At 40.6% G+C, this 5,964-nt stretch overlaps 1 protein-coding gene across 3 annotated transcripts in view; it reads right to left on the bottom strand.

Moving 5' to 3' along the window:
- LOC102419945 (testis-specific gene 10 protein) overlaps window positions 1-5,964 on the bottom strand; it is a 123,540-nt gene that overhangs the window by 117,203 nt on the left and 373 nt on the right. The window lies entirely within an intron of this gene.

Below are 5,964 nucleotides of genomic sequence, written 5' to 3' on the forward strand. Positions count from 1 at the left end.
GTGTGTATATATATATATATATGTATATATATATATATATATAAAATACACACACACATATATAAATATATATACATATATTTTTTAAATAGGCCTCAGCCAAAATTAATTCAGGGAAATCAAGTAATGTCTAAACCTGCCTAACAGTGAGTTCTTCATCAAGTGATCCCTTTCTACACCTCCAAATTTATCACCTCTAAGAACTCCCCTGTTAAAGACAAACTACTCCAAATTACTCCACATATTCTTTATACATCCAGAAACAGGTCATCTTTTATTCATAAGCCTTACCCTCACCCTTTTCTCCATTTAATTCTAAGGTTCAGCTTGAATTCCATATTTTCTAGGAGGTTTTCTCTATCTTCTCCATCGAATAGTGATCACTTCTTCAATGAGACTTTTGTATATAGTCGTTATAGAACAACTTATGTAGCTATTTGGTTTTCTGGATGTACATCTCCCTCACATGGTCATTAGAATGTTAAGAACAAGCAATGTTCTAGAGCTCTCTGTACTGCACCAGCCTGCACAGAGCTGTCTGTGTAATTGGAAGATATCATAAAATTTAGTAGATGTGACAATGAAGCAGTGTACCACAGCAGATACAATTGAATATTCCTTCTTCTCTTTGGAAATCTCAATAGTCAAGTGGGAGTTCTATAAAATTACCCATAAGACTAATCTAGAAATTAAAAGTAGGAAGAGGCCAAGAGACGATCACATTAGAGCTGCTACTTTCCCTGCACTAGCTTAGGAGGCAGTAAAAAGGGAGATAAATCAATGTATCTGAAATGCCCTTGTCTAGCCTGCCACCAGAATATTCTCCACATTCCCATGATCTTTAAATGGATTATGAATGGAACTTGTGTTCCTGTACAGATCTCAGAGGATGCAAGTAAAGTACTTTGCGAGCAGCAAACTGTTATCATAAACATCCAAGTGAGAACCACAATCATTCTCAATTGGGAAGTGACATAGGATAGTGGTTAAGAGTGTGTTCATTAGCATCAGACTGTTCATGTTCATCATGCTAGTTCTGCCGCTTCTTAGCTGCATGACTAGAGGCAAGTTACTTCTCTGGCCAAGCCTTCACCTATAAAATGAAAATGATAACAGTACTCGCCTCAAAGAGCTGCGATGAGGATTCATATAAGTAAAGCACTTAGAAAAGTGCCGGACTAAGCAAGTCTATATATATAATTATTATTATTAACCATTACTAGTATTCCTAATTCTTCTCAGTGACTCAACTTATCTAATTGGCCATCAAGTCCTACTGATTTTTCACTAAAATCTCTCTCAAATTCATATCTTCCATTCCTATCACTGTTTCAGTTCATACTATCAGACTGTAACAGTCACATTTATTCAATTCTCAAATTTATAAACAGAGTAATGATGACCCAATATTAGATTCTGGGGACAGAAATATGGAAACCAAATTAAAAGCTATAATTTCAACCCGCAATGATCTAGGGAACTCCAGAACTAATAAATCAGAAATTAGAGTACAGCAGGATTAGTGCACACTAGAGGAATGAATGCACATGGATGCTAAGGGAATATAGAGAAAAGGACTACAAAAGAGTATTTCTGAGTTCTACTTCCCTCCAAAAGACATAGCATGGATTTTACATGTTCCCAAAAAACTATGAACACACCCTATCGGAGCACATTATATTGTGTTTATTGGATGTCCACAGCCATTGCAACTTAACTTGTGTAAAACAGACCTCTAATTCTCCCACCTGCAGTCTGCTCTCAGCACGCCTCCACTAGGCTCCTTCCCAGTCTCTCCCAGGTCAAATGGCAGTGCCTAAGGCAGTGCCAGAGGAGTCACCTTTGTCTCCTCTTTCCCTGATCCCCATCAAATGCATCAACAAGCCCTGTGGGTTCTAACTCCAAACCCACCACTTCTCTACACTTTTATTACCACTTCCATGGTTCAAGTCACCATCATCTCGCACACGGATTACTGCACATTTCCTAACTCGTCTTTCTGCTTCTATGTTGCTCCCTGAAACTATTTTCCAAATGGAGATGAAAAGAATCACTTTAAAACAATGAGATCCTCCTCAAAAACACTCCAATGGCTCCCCAATGCAATTAGAACAAAACCCACCATTTTAAGGTCCTGTGTGATTTGGGCCCTGCCTTCACTTTCCTAAACAGACCTAGTACTCTCTTCGTTTTCCACCCGCCAGCTTTATCAGTTTTCTTTCTGTTCCTCTACTGAACCACTATCATTCCATGTTAAGGCCCAGCCCACGGCTGACTTCATCATACCCCCAGCTCAGCTCTTGGGCTGAAATGTCAGAGTCTCTTCCTTGACCTCTTACCTAAAGTAGCCTCTCTCCTAGTCACTCTCTTATTAGGTTATTTACACTTATATCATTTGAAATTATATCATTTATTTCTTCACTAATTCCACCCCTTCTCCCCCGGGCTCCCACTAGAAGGTAAGTTCCAAGAGATCTAGGCTCTTATCTCCTGCTCACTGTTAGAGCTGTAATGCCTAGAAAGGTGCACAGTACAAAATTGGTACTCAGTAAAACATTTTCAATATAATCAATGTTGATGACTGGAACAAAGTAGTTTTAATGGTAGGGATGGGGTGGAAGCAAGTTTGATGAGGACTAATAAATGAGTCAGTACTAAGGAAAAGGAAGCATGATTGTGAGAAGAGAGGTAGAGTGAAAGTTAGAAAAAACCAAGGTTGTTGAAAGGTCATTACAAAGTAGAAAATCTTGTTTCTTTTTATTTTCTCTCAAATATATTTTTATTGATTTCAGGGAGGAAGGGAGAGGGAGAGGTAGAGACATCAATGATGAGAAAGAATCATTGATCAGCTGCCTCCTGCCAGCAACCCAGGCATGTACCCTTGACTGGAATAGAACCTGGGACCCTTCAGTCCACAGGCCCATATTCTATCCACTGAGCCAAACCAGCTAGGGCTAGAAAATCTTGTTTCTTAATTCTCTTTACATCAAGGAAAGCTTCCAAAATTAAGCAAAAGCCCTGGGTTCTCTACTAAATGCAAGCACCTACACAACTTCACAGTTTCAGGGGATTCAAGAACCCCCTAAATTCTTGTACTCCGGGTTAAGAAGCCCTGCAGTGTGAACACAATAAAGATTCTAAGACATAGGTTAATGCTAACTAATGGAGCAAGGCCACTGGGCCCGTGGTCGGCAAACTGAGGTTCGCGAGCCACATGCGGCTTTTTGGCCCCTTGAGAGTGGCTCTTCCTAAGCCTTACGAGTACCCTAATTAAGTTAATAACAATGTACCTACCTAAATAGTTTAAGTTTAAAAAATTTGGCTCTCAAAAGAAATTTCAATCGTTGTACTATTGATATTTGGCTCTGTTGACTAATGAGTTTGCCGACCACTGCACTGGGCTAACAAGAAACCCAGATATAAGCTGTGCACTGTCCTCTGAGACAAGAAAGAGAAAAGGAGATTCAGGTGAAGGGTTAGATAAGGGGTAGAAATTTTTTCTTCTTAAACAAAAAGAGAGAAAAGCAAGGTCAGGTGAAGATTAAGATAGAGGTAGAAATTTGAAGAAGTTTCTGCCTGGTAGAATTTTAATTTTTCAGTAAAAAAGGAAGTAAGGTCATGTGCTAAAAAGTATCATCAGTGCTAAGCAAAATATCAGGTATATAATATGTGCTCAATAAATCTCTACTGAATATTGTGAAAGAATTAAAAATACTGGAGTATTTTATATGAGATTTTGAATTCTGATTCCACTAAAGGTCAACTTGGTGTGGGTTTATTTTTTATAAAACTGTCCCCAAATGTTTATATAGACATTTTGATGTAGGAAGGAATAGCCTCACTAACAGAGAAGCACACGAAAATTTTATGACAATTTTGAGATAGGTATTTGTGTTTATAATAAAAATCTGTGAGTAAACATTTTGGGAATTCACCTCAAACAAAATAGTAAAGCCACAATAGTTAACCTTTCCTATGAAAAAGAAATAACCTCTCCTAGTCATTCCATTCAAACCCAAAGTTCTCATTTCTCTTCAAATCAAACTATACTGTAAAGAAATAACTTGTGTTTTAAAAGTTCATAAATAAAGGGCTTTAGGGGAGGTACCACCTATCAAGATCTATTCAAAACATAAAGGGGCCAAACCGGTTTGGCTCAGTGGATAGGGCGTCGGCCTGCGGACTGAAAGGTCCCAGGTTCAATTCCGGTCGAGGGCATGTATCTTGGTTGCGGGCACATCCCCAGCAGGAGGAGTGCAGGAGGCAGCTGGTCGATGTTTCTCTCTCATCGAGGTTTCTAACTCTCTATCTCTCTCCCTTCCTCTCTGTAAAAAATCAATAAAATATATTTTAAAAAAAAATAAAGGGTTAAGTAGCTGTTTTCAAAAGGCTTTTCTGAACTGAAAGAATTTAATAACAAATAAAGTGATTTTATAGCATAACTAAGATATGGGACTGCCTTACTAACTAGCTCACTTCAAAAGATTACCATGGGGAAATAAAAAGGGTATCATGGGGGACATGTATAAGAAACTTCACAATAGTGTTCTTCACATTCACCAAAACTGTAAAATCTTTAATGTCCACCCAAAAGAAGATAAATTGTAGATAAATTCTTACAATAGAACACTAAACAAACTATAAGCAACAAGGATAAATCTTAAAACAATGTCCAGTAAAGAAACAAGATGCAAAGAAATAGGAAATTTTCATTTATATAAAAGTTCATAAATAAACCAAACTAGAATGTGCATGTTCACATACGAAGATGGAGGAAAAGCAAGGAAGTGGCTAGCATAGAGGCTACATCAGGGGAGAAGGGCGTGTGATGGGAAAAGGGAATAAATATAGTAACACCTGCTCTAACTGCCTCTGTACCGGGAGGACCTCAAGAGCAAACTGGACCAAGCAACTGGAGACCAGGACAGAAAGACAGCCGGGAAATCTCTATAACTGATTAGATGCTGGGCTAAAGCAGTGGTTTCTTTCTTTCTTTCTTTTTTCAGAAGAGAAACAAGATATATTTAAGAAGCTGCCATTAAAAATGCCAAAATTTATTATTTAAAATAAATACTTCATTAATGTACCTCCCTCATTATTTTCCACTAGTTGACTGATTTAGTTCATTAATTAGTTCATGGGTTAACTAAAACACAAACAAAAATAAGCTGTATCCTGGAGGCAGGTTTGAATGTGACAAGCTCCTTTTACATTTATAACTAACCTATTTCCTCTACTTAAAGGCCGACTGTTATTTATTTCCATACAACCACAAAAGGCGTAGTTGAGATGCCAGTAGAGGGCATTTAAAGACCGAATACCGGGAGGTATGAGGGCATGGAGGGGAAGAAGGAAAACTCGGACACCGTCATCTTTGCAAGCTTTTCCTGATGCCGCGATCCTTGACTTTATTTAAAGGGAAAGAAGTATTCCTGTGCGTATCTGGGTATCAGGCCCATGACTGCCTCGGTTCTCAACTGCCTCCACTAGTTTCAGACAAAAAGCCCGCTCACCCTGCCTTTCCCGGGCACTGAAATTACATGAGGTTTTCATGAGGACGCCCTTCCCCTCGGCCCTTCGCCCCCGAAGTCTGTCAAGAACTCAGAAGTGAGAGGCTGGGAGCCAGGAGCCCGGCTGGACTCCCCGATCTGACTTCCAAAGGCTCAGCTCCGTCCGCAGCGTCTCTAAGCCCAACAGCCCCCCGCAACCCAGCGCAGGGCGGCAGGACGCCAAGCGGTCACCATAGGAACTGGCCAGCCCTGCGCTCCCGAGAAAGGGCGGCGGGAGCAGGGCGGCTCCCGGAGGGCTTCCCGGGCCGAGCTCGGCCGCCACTGCCCCTCACAGCAGCTCAAGCCGCGAACCCCTGCCTCGGGGTCAGCCCGCCCCGACCCCACACACGCCCCTGGCCGCTGCCTCCTCAGAGGCCTTCCGGCCCAGAAACTGCTGGGCCCCCACCGGGCCATC

The sequence above is a fragment of the Myotis lucifugus genome, unplaced genomic scaffold (assembly GCF_000147115.1).
Source record: "Myotis lucifugus unplaced genomic scaffold, Myoluc2.0 scaffold_210, whole genome shotgun sequence".
Lineage (NCBI taxonomy): Eukaryota > Metazoa > Chordata > Mammalia > Chiroptera > Vespertilionidae > Myotis > Myotis lucifugus.